At 36.0% G+C, this 20,008-nt stretch overlaps 1 long non-coding RNA gene across 1 annotated transcript; it reads left to right on the top strand.

Moving 5' to 3' along the window:
- The first annotated feature begins 4,690 nt into the window (after positions 1-4,690).
- LOC115420196 (uncharacterized) lies at positions 4,691-11,866 on the top strand. The gene is made up of 3 exons (XR_003935515.1): positions 4,691-4,754; positions 8,116-8,165; positions 11,783-11,866. It is a non-coding gene; the product is annotated as an uncharacterized LOC115420196 (long non-coding RNA).
- Positions 11,867-20,008: the final 8,142 nt, after the last annotated feature.

Below are 20,008 nucleotides of genomic sequence, written 5' to 3' on the forward strand. Positions count from 1 at the left end.
GCATATCAGAAGCGACACTGGAAATGAGTTAAATATTTACAGACTACACGGAATTGTGACGCTTTTATTTCCATATTTGTTTGTTGTTCATGGTGTTTCACGTATGCATTTTGACAACCCCAAACACATCAGGTTGGATTGCACTAACTCTGAATGCAGTCTTCATCATCATGAAAACTTCACGTTCTTTTTGCCCATGATTCATCACATCAGACAGCCGTCGCTGTCGGTGGGACAGCCGTTAGTATTGCTTATCAGATGTTTTTTAATTCACCACATCAGACACAGACGGCTGTTAATATTGCTGATCAGATTTTTTGTCTGATTCATAATAATAATAATAATAATAATAATAATAATAATAATAATAATAATAATAATTTATTTGTAAAGCGCTTTCAATCAAAGTGCTGTACAGATATAAAATCAATCACAATAAAACATAAAAGCTAAAAACATTAACAGTAAAAGCACATCAAATTCACCACATCACACAGCCATTCTGGACTGTGACAGAATGTCCTACTGGTCAGTCCACCCCTGTCCCATCTTCTGAACTAAGGGACATCGCTGTACTTACAGAGAAGAATACTGTGTATTTTTATTTTTATTTCACTTTAAATCAATAATTTAAAATAGTGGTGTGTGTATTTTGGTGTATCCTAGTGGTGATACGTGATTATAGTGCATCTGAAAACTGGCTTGGATACTGTGCCCCAACAAAACATAATTTCGTCAGCCGCCACTGCATGCCCCTACCTTTATCCAACACCTTTACAAACATCTACTTTAACAAAACCGCCTTTCATAACCCTTTTCTCCATATCTCTCCAATGTCATTATCTGTTGACTGTGACAAATACATGATGAAGAATAACTTTATTAATCCTCAAGGGAAAATTCACTTTTTTTTCCCATCAGATCAAAAGAAAGAAAAAGAAAAAGGCTCAATAATCAATTCATGAATCATCAGATTATGTTGTTGCAGACTCTGATGGCAGTGGTGCATGAAGGATCTGACGAAAGTTTTTTCCCCTTATTAAGTGAATAAACAACTACTCCCGTAAGATTTTTAAAAATGCCCCCCCCCCAAAAAAAAAAAAAAAAAAAAAAAGACACACAATGAGTGGCTAACTGGTAAACTGCAGAAACACACAAGGTTGAAAAAAACAATCAGAATAAGTCAGAGGTAGAACCTATATTTATCTCATGGATAATGTCAAACGTTTAGACTTTCCATGAGGACTTAAAACCACAAGTGTTAAAGTTAAACTTCAGTGCATCATGTGACACTGGTCATGTGACATGCAAATTAGGTCACAAATTTTACTGCACATCTTAAACTTCTTGTTTTGTGCCTTTTTCTTTGACTCTGTGCAGCGCTCACTGCACTACAAATCTATATACTATATCTGATCTCTATCGGATATTTGTATCTCATTTCTTGCTTTATGCACCTTTGATTTCTTTAGGACAATAATAACAACAAGCAACATTATTTGTTTTTTGTGGGTTTTTTGTTGTGTATATATATATATATATATATATATATATATATATATATATATATATATATATACATATATACACACACACACATACATATATATATATATACATACATATACATACATATATACATATACATACATACATACATACATATATATATATATATATATATATATATATATATATATATATATATATATATATATATATATATATATATATATATATATGCTGTAGATTAACAGATGAGCTGAACCAGGTAGTTGAGTTAAGAAGCACAGGATTTGCCTCTAAGATGTAGTGAAAAAATCAAATTAAATCCCTGGAATAGTCCCTCAGTAGAACTAGAATTACATTCAACCACTGGAGGTCTTACTGGTGATTTCCAGTCTGCGTTAAACAGAAAAGCTTTGTTACTAAGGCTTCATTTTTGTTTATTCAATTAAAAAAAACTCAAATCCGTTGGCGTAAAAGCATTTTTACTTGGACTTGGCAATGAAAGCTGAGTCAAAGAACAGTGAACAGTTGGTGACCTGAACTAAACGCAGGAGTCCATTGAGAACATACGGCCTGCGGTTAAATCAGATTTTGTCAATGAGAGTCGTGGGCTTTAGTCCCAATATAGTCACTGCTCTAGCAGGATATTCTTGGATGTAAATCAGCCCTGCAGATGCTGAAGCCATATGCTGCATCTGACTGCACAGAAGATCCAACACAGGCTTCAGATTATCAATGGGAGGGATTACGCACGTGAGCAAATCCAGCAAGTGCAATGATAGAGGGTCGCACTGAATTGTGGGAGATTTGCATTTTTACAATTCTTCAATCTCAGCATCAGTTACAGCCACAACTAAGATTTGCAGCATATTATAAGTAATTCAGTTTGGTGCTCTTAAATTATGCACTCAAAAAAACTACACGTTCTAAATAGGACTGTGCGGCAACATTTCATTCATATTTAGCACATTTGATTATTCTAAATAAAGACTGTGCATTAATAGTAGACAGCTACCAATTACATCTTCAGCTGGCATAATGACAAACACTTAAAATACAAGCAAACTGAAGTAATGCTCTACATAACAGCTCATTTTACAAACACATAAGATATTGCTACAGTACATAGAGGTTGTCTGAGTGAGGTCATAAATGATAACTGCACACCTGACAGTCTTTTACAATGAATTACTTACAAGTCTTTAGTGAGGTTTTTGACTCATAACCTATGCATCAAAAATCAGAATGAGATTTACTGTCTACTACATTTTCACATACAAGGATTTTTTTCTCAGATCACTGGAGACAAACAATAACAGTAACAAAAAATAAATAAATAAATAAATAAATAAATAAATATGTACACACACACACACACATATATATATATATATATATTTTTTTTTTAGGAAGTAGAAAAATAAAATAAACCACACACATGATAAATGAAAATATAGAGAATGTAAAAAAAAAAGTGCAGCTTCCATCAGTTTCCAACAAGCTCTCTGGTTCAGTTTTATATGCTTAAAACTAGACTATGTTTTACCAACTAGTTTCTAACTTTGGATCATATTTCCATGAATGAATTAACCAGTCTTTTGGTTTTATTTAGGTGCAGAATCACCAGCATGCAGCACGGTCCATTTAAAATGTATAAGGCACATGTATAATCAGGCATGTAAAACAATAAAAAATGAAAATGTGTACTCAAATACATCAGTTTGAATGTAATAAATAATCAAAATAAATATAAAAAATTAAAACAGTGTTACAGGGATGGTGTACGGTCTGGATGTAATAGGGAGAATAAAGGTTTGTTTTATTTCAACAAGAGCTTTGTTGACATTTAATGGAAGGCCATAAGAGTCACAGAAGGCAAATACTCTGAAGCAAGAATTTAATATTGGACAGTATGCAGTTTTATTAATTTAGTACCTCAAAAAATGAGCCTGCTAAGGAGAGCAGAGATCTGCAGGCCAGCAAACCAAGACACTGATCTAAAATAGACTCTGGACGCGAGGGGACTGCAGAGTGGTGATCGTTCTGCACCATTATTAAACAGTAATAACAAACTCTTTTAGCATCTTATTTATAAATATTGATTAGCATAGCTTTACGATCCATAATACAGAAATAAAAAGCAATCAGCTTTGTTTAAGGAGGTGGTGAATGAAAAGCTGAGTAAAGAACAAAAGTTACAGATGTCCCCTCTCAAAGCTCATCGAGAGCTTACAGTTCAAAACACAGATTAGAGGCACAGTAAGTAACAAGTCAGAGGAAAAGCCATTCAGCCATTTAGTTAAAGCCAACACAGGAGCTATAATGAGATGCTTATTTACACACCACAATGCAACACAACAAAGTGTGAACAATGCTTCTGTTTCCTAACTAAGGCATGCCCATTTAAATAATACTGAAAGTTTTTGTTACATGTCTTTTGGTTAACACTTAAACTACAATGTAGTAATAAAGCTAAAAGTTTTTGTGGTGAATGAGTGTGTGTATCTTTGTCTTTCAACATCTTGGAACCATATTGGAAAAAAATGTTTGTACTTTAACATGCCATCCTTCAGATTTGTGTTTGCCTCTCTGATAATGAATGACTAAAGAATAAAGTCAGTCAATAACTCTGATTTAGTGAATATTGAAAGTTACAGAAAGTGTTCTGTGGGTGTCAGGTGGAGGATCATCCAGGTTTGGAGTGTTTAAGGCCACTGGAGGATACAGAGGAACTTGCATGTTAGCCAAGTGAGAGGGAGAGAAAGCATCTGTCACTAAGACTCAGGGCAGCTGGACACCATTCCTCCATGCAGCAAAATCCACAAAATCTTTTACAGGATTTGTTTTTCCATTGCAGATGGTGCTTTGCACATGTTTTCTTCTCATTGGTCCAGGGTCCAAGTGCTGCAGCTCTGCCAGTGCTACATATAAGGGTGCTCCCTACACACCCTGGGTTTCACCTCAGGCCCTCACAACACACTGACAGGGGGAGACTGAAGAGGAGAGAAGAGGTGTGACAGGAGCATGCAGCGGCAGGTCTGCAGGAGCAGCGGCAGGTCTGCAGGAGCAGCGGCAGGTCTGCAGGAGCAGCGGCAGGTCTGCAGGAGCAGCGGCAGGTCTGCAGGAGAAGCGGCAGGTCTGCAGGAGAAGCGGCAGGTCTGCAGGAGCAGCGGCAGGTCTGCAGGAGCAGCGGCAGGTCTGCAGGAGCAGCGTGTCCCATCATTAAACTCTGGTCTGGAGGACAGGTAAGGGCTGCGTAGAAATATTGCACTGGTAGAATGGATTGTGCATTCACTCGGATCGTTTTTGCAATGCACTGCTTGCACATTTTTAGTCTCTACTGCACACCAGGATTAGCATTAGTTTTTGTAATTATTTATTATATATATTTTTGCTTATTTTTTGAAAAATTTTGTTGAGTTTTAATTCATGCAAGTGCAAGTATTTTTTATATAGACATTTAAATTATTTTATTAGTAATTATTTTAAAATCTTATTTAGATTTTTAAATTTACATTTTGATTTTATTCATTATTTCTACATGTATTTGTTTTAAATTTACTTTTAGTGGCAGTATGAATTAATTGCATATTATGAGGAAAGCACTGATTTAAAGATACTGGAAAAGGAAGAACAAAACAATGCATGACATCAAATATGATTTCCGAAATCCTTGTTAACTGAAAGTTCCATATTGTGCAAACATATTTTTTTCTTCAGTTATCTAAATTATTTTTTGTTTTTGCTAAATGCAATGACCTTACTGCATATGCTTTTATATTCATGTTCACAGCCTTTTCGGCCCTCTTTTTGGATGGATGACACTGATCATATTTCTTTATTTTATCTTTGACCCTATTCTCTTCATTTATGTTGTTTTACATTCAGTGTTCAGCAAATTAAAAATGTAGTTGTTAACATGAGATTTTAGTCACCATATTCACTGGATATTCAAGCAACCAAATGACTGAATTTCCCTCATTTATTGCAACAGTATCCACAGTCTGTTACTGTTCTATTAGAGCAGGGGTCACCAACCTTTTCTTTTCTGTGGGCTACTTTTACCTAATGAAGTTGCCGGAGCAACATTTATTTACATAGCTATTTTTCATACATACACATATTTTGTATCATACGTTTGTAACATTGTGCTCTTCACTTATTTTATTTATTTATATATCTTTATTTTAACATTTACAATACTTAAAAAGTGTTAATATGAAACTATTATTTTACTTTAATTAAGAAAATCAAAAGTAGAAAAAAGAGATACAAGCATTTGCATGCTGTATTCCTAAATATTTTAATACTATGTCAAAAATGATGAAATGGAACAATCCTGCATATTTTTATAGAATTACTAAAAACAAATAATACACACCTGTATGTGCATTTTTAATACTTTGAAATTGTGAAAAGGAACGTTGTCACTCACACAATAAAACTTCACCAGCATGTGCTGCTGTATTTCTGAAGGATTTGACCTTTTCTAAATTCACATATGCTGTCAAAACATATTAATTAAAACCAGAACTTTGTGCACATAAATCCACCACCCCGTCACTTCTACAGTCATCACACTGGAGTCAAACGCAGAGGCACCTGTTCAGGTCCGACTCCAGCTGTCTGAGCGCATGCGCAGATAGTGTACATATGTTTGCGCTTGTCCAGGATGTGAACCACTTTACTGATGCCTCTGTTGAAGCGCTGGCCTTGGTCAGTTTAATGAACATGGACTGTTGTTTTTGGACTTTAGTTTTCAGCTCTTTTACCTTCTCTGTACGGAGGCTGATTCCCACTGAAGAATCTCCAGAACAGTTGCTGTGAACTTTGGTGAAATTCCGCTCCACGTTGCATCTTTTACTGACTTCCAGAACGCGCCACAGATCACACACACACACACACACACACACACACACACACACACACACACACACACACACACACACACACACACACACACACACACACACACACTCGTCTTTCACATTTGTCAAACAGAAGTCCGTGCCTCATCGTTGGTGAAAATAACTCCCTGACTACATTTGGCCGACATCGTTGCGGGGCTAAACCCACTACCTGCCTGGCATCTGGCTCATCTTGGGCCCCGCCCCTCTCCAATGACAGGCAGCAAACCAGCGCTAAAGTTTGATTGACAGCTAGTTGACCATTTCATCTCGGGAGGGGGACACTTGTAAATTTGATTGGGTGGAAATTTAGACCTGTTCTACCAAATGACGAATCAACTTTGTGTTCTTATATTAGTGACCCTTGGCGAACCAAGATCGCGAGCAACGTGTTGGAGAACCCTGAACTAGTTCTATTTTTAGAACAGGCCTGCGGGCGACTCGCGTGGTCCCTGCAGGCGACCTGGTGCCCGTGGGCACCGTGTTGGTGAGCCCTGATTTAATCTAATTAACATTCTTTCCATGTACATGTTTTTTATTTACCATTAGTAGATTTACTCTGTTATTGTTATTGGTACTGTTATTAAGTGTGAACTCACTCTAGATTTTCTGTTTATTTGTTTGTTTATTTGCTTTTTTATATGTTTCTGTCCTGATCATTATATTCTTTATAACAAAGTGTGTAGCTGTAGTGGCTCGAGTAGTTGGCCAGTCTGGAGTAAATGTAATCCACAGTACTGTTTTGAATGGATTACCCACACTAAACTGTCAGGCAATTTAAACAAGAGATGGGCTGAGTCAGAACATGCTACGATTAACATTATTTGAATAATTTATGGGACAAAGGCATAAACAAAAGCAAAATTTCTATAATTAAAAATATTCTGCAGATTAACAGTTTAAGATAAAATGTTCATTTTTTTTTCTTTTTCTTTCTTTTTTATCACTTAATAATTATGTATTTTCATACTACCTTTCAATGATAATGCAAAAGAAATATATTTGATACAAACCAAACCTCACAGTTGTGTAGGGATACCTAAGAATGACAGGTTAGGTATTTATTTAATAAGATATAAATTTATTATCATCTCAATAGAGACATATGTCTCTGTCTATGCCATTCTCTCTCAACCCGCATACATTTTCTCAATAATTCTTATCAAAATATTTTATTCAATATTAGCAGGTCATATATACAGATACACACGTTTAAAATGAGGATCTTATACATGCCTTTAAACTTTATCTGTAATAAAACTGTAAACTCTTGTAAATACTTTAGTAAGGCCAAAGAAAGTTAATAAATAAATTCAGCTGATGTATTCAACATGCGACTGTGAATACATTTTTTTCTTGTCAGTACAATTGATGTTTAACAGTTTCTTTTTTTTCTTTTTTTTGTGTTTTTGCTTTGTTTTAATGTTTCTTTAAGAAGGTAAAAAAAAAAAGAAAGAAAAGAAAAGAAAGAAAATCCTCATTTTAAATCACTGTCACCAGAGGGCAGCATCAGACAAGACTAAGAACTGAGTGAGCCAAAACACAGTGAAAACAGTACAGGGTCATATACAGTCATTTAAACAGTGTCACACACCTCCATATTCAGAATATTATGAAGTGTGTTTCGAAGCATAATGCATACCTGGATAGAGACAGTTCACCTCACAGTTTTATATGAGCTTTTGTCTTTATTCAACAGTTGAAGACGCACTGTAAAGCTGAAATGTGAATCTACAATTCATCACTGAGGTAACCTAAAAGAACTGATGTCTTTTGTGTGGATGCTCATATATGTTATATGTCGTGTGTGTCTATTTGGACAGTATAAGAAAAGCTGAATTAACTATGTATATCATCATTAAAGCCATGTGTGTATGTATTGGATCATGCAATTGTACAGTATATATGCAAATTACACATCTAAACATCAGTCATATTTTCCTTGAGAGGTCGACATATCAACAAAACAAAATATTAAAGATATTATAATACTGTTACTGTAATACCGTTATGTTTATTTTATTTTTATATAAGATATTTACGTTAAGTCAGAACCCAGAGTAATGGTGGCTCTGTGTGTGTTAAATTAGTTAAAAAATAGCATAAAAATGGAAGAATTATCCACTTTAAACCATTTTTACAAAAATGATCAAATTATGATCAAAATAATTCATTAACTAAATAGTATTTTATTTGTTTTTATTAGATTTTTTTTTAAATTACTGTCTTGTGATTTTCTCAAAAATGAGAGCAGTTACTGCTCTGAAAAAAAAAAAAAAAAAACATACTTATGCGGCATGACATCATCTATGATCAGGCTCATTGTCTTGCTGAGACTAAACTGAGAGTATATTTGTATGTCATGTCTTTTTTCTTTTTTTTTTTTTTACATAATCATTTTTATTGAAAAATATGGCACATCAAAGACAGAAAATTTACATTTCGGGAAATAAAAATTTGACAAATAGATAAATGTCATAGTTCTTGTTTGTGCATCACACAAAAATAATTTTTTCAAAGCAAAGTATACAAGTGGTAAGCAAACCTCCATAAAAAAAAAACAAACATAAAAACATACATACAAAATAGATAATTAAGTAAAATTAAATATATAAAAAGAAAAAGAGAACTATTATAATAATTAAAAAAATAAAAAATAAAGAATGGAGGGGGTCCATCAATCACAAGAAAAGAATAGAAGTGATTTGAAGAAAGTAAAGAAGGTCTGCCATTTACCATAGAACTTAGAGAGAACAGCTTTTAAAGAATATCTAATCTTTTCTATTTTTAAGAAAGACATAACATCCCTGAGCCATTGAGTACAGGAATTATTTCCACTGAAGGAGAAGGTGCCGTCTTGCCAATAATGAAGTGAAAGCGATAACATCCAATTGGTTAGAATTGTATCTGTTGTAATCTTCTGGACAACCAAATATGGCAATATGTGGAGAAGTATTTACAGTGACTGAAAGCATTTTGGATATAATGTCGAAATACTTTTGCCAAAATGAAAAGATCATTGGACATGAATAGAACATATAGGTCAGGTTGCAGGGAGAAGTCTGACATTTGTCACAGCTATCAGTAGGATAGATCTGTGACAGGCCTGCCTTAGAAATGTACATCATTTCTTAATCTGCCATAATTTACTGACATTTGTGTAATCAGTTTTGAATATCATTACCCTCCTAAAATAATAGCTTAAGTCAGATTTTTCAAGTTTAAGAAAAAAGGAGAAAAAAAGTAAAAAAAAAAAATCACATGCTCTATATTTGGTTCAGTTTGTTTCTGTTTTCTTTAGGACTTAGGTCACTATTTTAAGATGATGATATACCTTAAGGTTTGATTTGTACACTCTGTTCATTCATTGTCTGATTATTGAAGTATTGGTACACACTCACTCCAACACAGGCAACTAAAAAACAACTGATGACACAAACGAATCTGAATCCTGGGTGGATTTACTCAGTGTGGTGCATATGATATAAGGGGGCAAGGATCTTCAACCTCTAACTGTTTAATGTTTGAATATAGATTTACTAGCAAATATTATGATAGTCTATGGATATTAAACAATGAGATAAAACAATCAAAATCACCAACAGATTGAATTCAGTCCAGTCCAAACACTAGGGAAGAGTTAAAACACTGCAGAACTGTTTGGCTGATACAATACATCTGTGGGCTGTTAATTTACAATAACCTGATTGGACGGATTCTGTTTAGTCTTCCTTGACAGAATTAGGTCCACACAGGAAATTGTGTGGTAAGACCTGAGTGAGTGTTAAGGTGGAACAACACGGACTGTGACATTAATTCCCTGAGCTGTGCTGATGCAAGCTCCTGCTGGATCATGGCCTATTTAAATCCTACAGCCCCTGTCCTCATTAGAAGACTTCCTTACATCCCACCTCTTTTTTTGAGATAGTCAGTTTAAAAATCCATAATGTCCAGTTGGAGGGTTGTTAAATCCCAAACAAAGAGGGACGTTTATTAGAAGATCAGTGAGAGTGGATATTTTTGCCATTCGGAGTGTCACAGAACTTAAAGCCATAGTGTGTAGAGTTCAAAAGTTCTGGTGTTGGGTCCCTCCTAAGGTAGAACCAAGAAATATACTTAAGGCACCCACTACCCAATTTTCCCTTCCATGAACAGATCTGACTCAGTGATGCAGAGGAAAATGAGTTGAAACATCATCAGGTAGTGACTATTTCTTGTTCAGGCCATCCTAGTTATCTATTAGCAAAGGATAATCAGAAGCCAAAAATGCACCAATATCACAACGAAAAAAAATACTTCAACAGCCGCTTAAGGTGTCTTATTTGTGTTGTTTCCCATCAATGCCAGCGACTGTTGCAGCTGACTTTATATTATTACATTTAACAATAAGCAATATGATTTAAAAAAAAACAAAAAAAAACAAACAGAGAAAGAGAAAAAAAGGGAAAAAAAGAAAACTGGTGTTTTATCTGTCTTAAAGGTGGCCTGTTATAATTATAGTCTTAAAAGGGTTGACTTCATCTGTCTTTCATTTATGTTTTTCTTTTGTTTTTTGAAAAGACAGCCTTGCATAACTTTCTGCATATGGCCCAAAGTCCAAGCCAAGGGGCAAGGACATCAAAAACAAAGCCAACTCTGGAGTATCTTAAAATTGCAAAGCCGCTGACAGCTGCTAGGTTTGGTTCCACCTGGCTCCAAAAAGCCTAGGCTCCCACAGACTTACATTGGACTTTCCTCTAAAAACTATATTTTTTCCCAGGGCCTGGTGAAGGTTGTGTGGGTAGATTGCATGGCATTAAAAAAATAGAAAATCATCGTAAGGGCTAAAATCTATCAATTATACCATTTATGCCGTGATCCAAACCCCAGCCTCCTGCATTGAGTCCAGTCGTGGTACCCATGGAACTATCCAGCTGCTTGAACACAGCTCAGTAGTATTACCTACAGACCGATTCACTGATTGAATATCTAAGAAAAGTCTTGATTCTTTTTGGGCATGTGTATTCCTGTTAGTGGTCCTTGGACACAATTTTTTTGTGTGCCAAACAGGAAACATGTCACTTGACTGCTCACTAAACGACCAAAATCATTTTAAAATCACACTTGAATTCAGATTTTACAGGGTACTCACGGGCTTTATCATGTATAGCTTGTTTATTTAAATATTAATGTTTTTGTAAAATTATTTTAGGTGAGTCCTATCGTCTTCTTCTTCATGTGAGGCAGGTGGGGTGGCACCCTAGCGCCCTCTATTGACAAGCCACTACTGTTCATAAATAGCAAGTTGAATTAGTTCTGACCATCTGATTGGCTAAAAATGATGAGTACAACAATGCACATATATGTGTCTTGCACATCTCTTGTAGGATCTTGCAAGAGTCCATTTACCTGTACCTCCTCTCCACTTGCTCAGATGTCATTCCAGCAGATCTGTGTGCCTCAGAGTCATGGAGATGCAATTACAACAGGTATGTATCACACATCTAATAGGTACACATTATCACGAAATTTGTGATTAAAAAAATTGAATGTACTGTACATATAAAAAATTGTTGCTCAGTATGGATGGATTCCTGATCCTTGACCCAAGAAAGAGAGAAAGCACTACCTAACGTATCTGGTTGTTTCAGTGTTCTATATTGTTTTCTTTATCTTAAGCTATGTTTTTATAAGAGCCAATATGCTGCAAATTCAGCATATAATCACTTATAACATCTAAGTAGTTGCTCCCAGCATTAATACCATAACACATTTTCCAATGGTACATCACTCCAGTCTTGTAGGCACACCCCATTCCTTGAATGCTTGTTCATGTTTAACTTTCCGCTAACTATATCTTTAATTGCCACTAATTTATTTCATTTGGAACTGAAGTGTAAATGCTTTTAGCACATGATTTTGTCATGCTTTCTTGGGCTAATATATTTGTTGTCTTGTCATGTTTATTAGATCCATGCTTTACCAAAGACATGCTGTCATCTGGCTCACCCTTTGAAATCTGCCATCTTGCACTCCAAGTCTGAGCTCTTAGGTAAGGACTGTTAGAATCAAGAAGCATAAATTTGTCACAAGCTGATAGGTACAGCATTTTTCAAGATGAAACTGCTCTTAGGCATTTAAAAAGTACATGATATGTTGGCACTAGACTGAGGCGCCAACTCTGATTGCTTTAGGCTGATTGCTTACCAAAGAATCCTTGTCCTCTGCAGGTTTATAGACCTGATCTAAGTGTGGTTTAAGAGGGAAACTCAAATTGCAAACATTGATAGATTTGGGTGTTTAATCTGGAAGGTTTGCACTGGATGTGAATAGTTGCTATTATTGACCTTACTTTAACCTTCATGGGGAATTACAGACTCATGCACTGGGAAACACATCTTACATTGGGCAGAAATGTATGCATGTCTTCTATTCAGAATTTTTTCTTCAGACCCAATTGGAGTATAAAATATTGCCGTCGCACTTTCCTACAAATCATGGATAAAAATCATCCTGACCTTATTTGTCATAGAAGGATACATTCTTGAATCTTACAGGGCAGAAGTAGGGAATAGACCTGCCTTTGGGTGACCATTTCAGTCAGCCTTTTCCTCTAATTCTCCAGTCTGCCTGAGAGTCTTTTCAAAGTCTGGCATACTGAGTGAAACAGCAACCTCAGAGTAAACAACTACATGGTGAAAATGGAAGGCTTGGACAAAGATTTGGAACACGGTGTAAGGTAGATCTGTTTGGTTCTTTGTGGTGTTTTACTTTGTCCCCCCCTAGAAACTCTTTGGAAAGACACTGTTTCTGTATTCTCAGGTGGCACTAAATTAAGGATACAGCAATGGAACATCCTTAGTTTAGTACCACCTCATAGGACTGTGATCAATTCTCCTATCCCACTGACAATGGGTTTAGTTAGACCTATCTCTAGTGCTGGCATAGCACTAACAAAATGTAAAGAAAGATCTGGCTATGTGAGACAACCTGTCCACAACAGACAGGAGGTAGCGCAAATGAGAATACCATGCCATGAAGCAGCAGAATTTGTATCATGAGTTCCATATATTCAGGCAACAGAATATAATTAAGCAGTTAATGACAACATAGTGAACATAATTTCTGAGACATAGTTGAAAAGCACCAAAAATGATTAAAATACCATAATGCTGCTATAGTAAAATTGAAGCACTTTTTTTGTTTTAGAATCATTGAAACTATGTGTACCTGCGGTTTGCAGAAGCATACAATAACAATTTTACTTTAGCTAATGGGTTGGTCTAAGAAAGCCCAGAAATGTTGTGCCACTCTGCCACTGTGATGTAAAACATAAGGGGACTACATCATTCAGTAACTGAATCGGGACAATACCTCTTCCAGCAAGGTTCTCCTACCCTCACTGTTTATATATTTGCAGGTTCCCTTTGCTGGGCAACACTGTGTTGCTATTGCTTTTCTACCATTGATCAGCCAAATACTTATTGTGTCTTTTTTTCTTATCACTGTTTACCATATTTATGAAACAGATCCTTCATAGAGAAGTCCTTTTTCCATTTTTGCAACATGCACAGACTTGGAAGACAGATACTAGCCTGCTCCTTTATTTCAACAACATCAACTTGTCTGCAGAAATTCAACATGCCAGGACACAGTACTCTTTGGGTGGTATACACTTGATATCTTCAGGAATACGTCAGTGAGTCATACTGAAATCATTTTTCTTATTGTCTTTACACACTCACTAAGGTTAATGTAGGCCTTTACACTTTTGCTACTGGAAGGACTGTAGGGTCACAATGTTAGAATGAGGCCCAAAAGAAAAGTTGCTTTCCCCCTCACAAAAATAAAAATTTGTCAAAAGGACCTTTTAAAAATCCCAAAACTAAATTTTAGAGGCATTTACAAATAGGTCAGACTCCATGTGAGATATAATTGATGAGTGACAGTGTATTTGATAAACTGCTGCACCTTAAAGTGGTCTTCCATCTCATGGTTGTATCTGGTTCAAAGAGATCTGTCATTCCGTACTTGCTTGAAAGAGATGTTATCTTTCATGAGAGGTTATATGTATATGTGTATATGTGGTATTGATCAGTATCGTATTAACCTGCAATTTTAAAGGTCCATGCCTCCAGACAAAAGGTCTAGTGCTCTCTGCTGGCCATCATAATACTCAACTACCAACAACCATCACAGTAGTCAGTCCACTTCATGTGAACCACCTTAGTAACTGACCATCTAAAACTGTGCAAAATGTTTGACTGCTTTAATTTAGCTGTAAGGAAAACTGAAAAGATAACCTGCGTATCCAATACTCAAAGGAGATTACCACAATTATTAATGTCCTGAGCACTATACTAAAGGACTGTGCAGACCCTGAGTACAGATGTGTCTGGTGCCTTTACCCACCCAACTATAGCCAACTTCATTTTTCAATGTTTGATTCTGACTTTCTTGGAGTAAAACGTGATCAAGTAAACAGCATAATCACAGTAAAGAAGGAATCCTTTTAATTGGATTTTTCCTGTGCCACGCCTGAATGTGTGACCCTCGTACTCCTTACAACGCCACCAAGTGGCAAAAACTAAAGAGTGTGAAAGTGGCCAACACTGGCAGTTTACCAGCCCAAATAAGGCCACCTGCTTGTTTGGCCCTTAAATGAATATTAATGAATTTTAAATGAAACAAATTTTACAAATATTCTCTGGAAATGATCATTTATGAAATATGTATTGCATATTTTAAATAAGCTAAAAAAAACTAAATTGTTCTTAAATGTTTTCCCTTTTGTGTCAATGACAGATGAGTTATAATAATGACATTCACATTCATAGGTGGTCATTTTCAGTACATTACAGAAATCAGATTTGTAAATATTGTTTTCTGTTATAGTTGTGGTTGTAGCAGATGTAGTAGCATTTGGTGGAAAAGTGAATTTTTCCACGGAAACTATGAAATCAGATGACCTCTTTTTTTTTTTTTCCACCGCAGATTCGTGGATTTGTAGGTTGAGTTCACATTGAGGATGCAGGATCTTGCTCTGTAACAAGGCTATTCTGATGTAACACATTGAGATATAACAGGTAACTAGGTCTGTCGTAATGGGATCAGCCTGTGGATTTAGAAGTTATTTGAAGTGCCATGTACACCGGAGCAAGATTGCAACATACTGACGTAGGCCCTGAGAAAGGGGTTGACATAAGTCTATCATTTACATTTTCACTTCACAAAATAATAGTTTGATGCTCAACTGATTACTGAGATTAACTGAAAGCTTATACAATATACATCTGATACAAAATATACACTGTGTGTTAATTATCATTCTGCACTTTTGACGTACTCTGTCATTGTGGATAAAGTTTGTGCTTTTATTTAACTACATTGCTAATATTGCACTGTTCCTATTATATTCAAACATGAAATAAGACCAATAAAAATATATTATTTATTTCTGTTTTATACTAGACTGAATGACTAACTGATTAACTGATTAACTAAAGCTGACATTTGCCACATTTGAACCTCTTCACTTAGCCTAATTCTTAGACTGTTTAATTAAATAATTGATCTCAGGGATTTGATTTATCGGAAACAACAGTGAGCGTTGTTGCGTATTTACAATTAAAGTCAGGCTTTGCTTTCTGAATATTTAGCAGCATGTTGTAAGTATATGTATGTCATAAACTCCTAAAACTAGGACATACACATGGAGTATGGCAATGATTACTGCATGTATCTGTTCATGCACTAATCTTAACACTTGCCCTCATGCTGCTATTTACCGTGTACCCACGAACAGTTGAAAGGAGAGAGTGTAAGACCATTTTCTCTCCGAGGTTGTCCTGTCATGACATCATGTGAGGGACGAGCCTGACTATTTAACCCTCCCCCGAGGATTTGTGTGGGATTGCGGGGGTAGTGAAGGATTAGGGCTTTAGTAGCACACAAATGGTAGGTCTGTGGGTCAGTGTGTCAGTGTATCAGTGAGTCAGTAGGTTTTTATTTTTTAAAGAGTAGGTCAGCTATGTGCTTTCCACGAGGAGGGGTAATGCAATTATTTCCTGGAGTCAAAGTGTACTCACCTGCTCACATGTAAACACTAAACTGCCTGCAGGCTCATGCACTGAAACCATCACACGTGCTCCTCAGTCAGCTTTTACCCATACTCTGATGGTTAACATAAACAAAAGGCCCCTGGTCTACTTCACTTGTGCTTTAGAAGTAAATAAATATTCCCTGTTCTTATTTAGATCCATGTTGTCATTGTAGCTTATTGGTTCTCAGTCATTATAAAGAATTCATTAATGCCTCATTCTGCATGACCGTGTGTTGTAGCTACAGCATGTCCCGGAAGTGTGTACACCCTTTGCACTTTTGAAATGATTTGATTGTAATCTTCCATCCTGTGATTTATTTTGCCTAAATAAAACTATTCCACAAAACAAAGATACAACTGAGTTTTCTGAAAACACTGGCAGCAAAAGTAAGTATAGCCTTATAACACAGTCAGGTGGAATCCTGTTGAGTACTGGCTTCACAATAGCTCAACAGGTGTTTGCTGGGATGTTCTTACACTCTGCTCTGAGCTATCTGATGTTGGACACCTGACGTTCTTGAACCTTGTGTTTCAGGACCCACAAGTGTTGGATTGGGATTTTCCTTCAGAAACACAATGAGTGGCTTGGAACAACACCATGGGTTATTGCCCTGTTGTACTTGATGCATCTGATGGGATACAGTACAAGGGGGCTTCAAAAAGTTTGTGGAAAAAGGACATTTGGAAAAAAAAGTTTAAATTATGATGTTTATTTTTCAACATATGCTCCATCTAGGTCAATACACATCTGCAAGCATTGCTACCAGCCTTTAAGTCCATCTGTGTAAAACTGAGGGCAATGTGATTTAAACCATGTCAAAGCTATGTTTTTTTTTCCACTGACTTTTTGAAGCCCCCTCATTTGTACAACCCCAGTGCTGGTGATTTCTTGTAGTTTGGACCTGCTGGTACTGGAAAGCTCAAATTCATTGATGGTTTCATGGATTCCTTCTTTTACAGGCTACCCCCTGCAAAAGAACTGCATTTCAGCACATTGTGACTAACAGCATTATTCCTTCCAAACCACAGTCTTTTCGAAGTAGTGGACTAACATGTTGCCTGATCTGAACCCAATACAGCACATGTGAGGCCTGAAACAAAGCATCAGGCAGCTCAGAGAGTGGAGCAAAGCATCCAAGCAAAATGCTGTTCAGGTCTTGTGAACTTAGTGCCCAGTAGGATGATGGATGTTCAACAAATAGTGGCTGTCATATAAATAATTGACAGAGATTGTTTTGTTTTGTTTTAAGAAAACTCAGGTGTTTGGTTTTGTTTGCACAAATATAAATCACAGAATGTTTAATCTTTAAAGAACTTCATGCCAGTGCCTCTAATGGAGGTTCTTGATAAATTACAGTGAAATGAAACACGAGCAGGACTTCACCTGCTCAGAACCTATTCTGACTCAATAGGTGAAGAATTTAGACTTATTTGTGTTCATACATCTGCCATTTAGTACCCATCATCCCTGAATCTATGAAGTGCAGGTTGGAGAAAACCTAGGACACAAATCACACACACACGCACGCACGCACACACACACACACACACACACACACACACACACACACACACACACACACACACACACACACACACACAAAATGTAATTTAACCACTGTGAGAGAAAGCCATACCTTTTTTATATGATATTTAGTATCTACTAATAGAATCCAACCTTAGCCTAAAACACTGGAGGCTAAATTTTCCTTTGTATCACTTGTGTCAGTGAAATGTCATATATCATGTACAAGCTCAACCTGTTGTCTGCTCTTTCTTTCTCCTTGCACATTTTTTCCATTGCACATTTTCTAATTGCACTACTTGACTTAAATGTTTAGACACTTTTGTGTACAAAAAGTTTTTTGCTCATTTAAACTCTGTTTTTGTTGTGTTTTTTTTAGTACTTGTTTATTATGTTGTACAGAAAGAGCATAATTTAAAAAAAAAAAAAAACAGAGTAAAATTCCTTGTATTCTTTTGAAGATACTTGGCGAATAAAGGCGATTCTGATTCTGAAAACAGTTGGCAACCTTTACCGAGGAACTTATAAAAGCAAACAGAAGCTGTTTCTGTAGTGACACTATTGTTATTAAATAAATTGGTAGTACTGTTTACAGTCTGAACCATCCATTTTGATGGTGGCTTCAGAGTAGTCATTGGTGAGAAATCAATAAATTCATGATCTAATGTTCCCCTAACACTCAGCATGGACATCAATTATCTTTCAGCCTGAATGTCCTCTGAATCAGGAGATGCTCAGCCTTTAGGTCTGAAGTAACTAGCCTGGCGTACAGATTGTTCTTTTGTCATTGTCAAGTAACTGCTTGCCAGCTTTTCACTGAGTGGCGGTTATTTCCACATTTGTGCCTAACACGTTCCTTAGAAACTTCCGTTCCATACCATGTTGCCAATTTTGACCATTTATGTGATTTATTTGAAAAAGGAGTTATACAGATAGAAACATTTTAACAACAGTTCACCATCACTCCAGAAGAGGGTGCCCAAAGCTTAAACTATATGAAATCTAATGACACGAAAAGTATTTGGTCCTTAACAAATGACTAATGGAAGGAGCTACCTGCCTCCAACATTCTCAGACTGGCTAGCGCTGAAAGAAATGCAATCACAATATCCTCAAAGAAATCGAAAGGAAAATTTTTGCTAAGTTAGCTGTCTGTATTGTATGTAATTGTATTGTATGGATGGTTATGTGTTATGGGCCATAAACCTGCCGACAGACTGATTATGATGAATTTTCATCATCATCATCACCATCATCATCGTCATTAGCTGTCACAATAATGTGTCACAAACACACTGTTTATGCATCTTTTACTTCATGTCTGACTGCATTATGTTTATTCCTATTATGTTCAAGTTCACAATAATCAAGTGACCAAATATTTAGGATGTGTTAAGAATAAAGAGGTACTGCTGATTCATAAATATGTCCCCTTGTATATATACTCAAAAATATGAAGATGGATGACATGTCAATGTTGAATGAGTTCTCAGCTAACTCAAAATAATGTGAAACTACATTTATCAGTCAGGCAGATACTGTGCAGTTGAGATACCACTTTAGCTTAAACTTCAGATCTTTTGATTTTAAACTAATTTTGAGGACGGAGATTAGAATGTTCACAGGATTTGCTTTTTAACATCATAGGCTAGAAGCCCCCTTAAGAAATACTTCAGAGTAGGTAAACTAAAAAAAAGATTAAACCAGTTTACTTTAGTCCATGTGACTTATACTTCATTGTGGACAATATGAACATAATGTATTTTGTCTGGGCAATTTCATTTCATCAGTACAAATGGAGATATTTAGATGGTGGTGATGGTAAACTTTTAATCCAAAAGACACATGACGGTTGGACAGAGGGTCATCAGTTTGTCAACAAATGTTTGAGAAAGGTTTTAAAATATTTGAAAACAATGTTCCTCAAAGAAAGACACAAAGGGATATGAATATTAAAGCTTCCCCGTTGCAGAATAAACACAACAT

This window comes from Sphaeramia orbicularis, chromosome 5, assembly GCF_902148855.1.
Source record: "Sphaeramia orbicularis chromosome 5, fSphaOr1.1, whole genome shotgun sequence".
In the NCBI taxonomy this organism is placed as follows: domain Eukaryota; kingdom Metazoa; phylum Chordata; class Actinopteri; order Kurtiformes; family Apogonidae; genus Sphaeramia; species Sphaeramia orbicularis.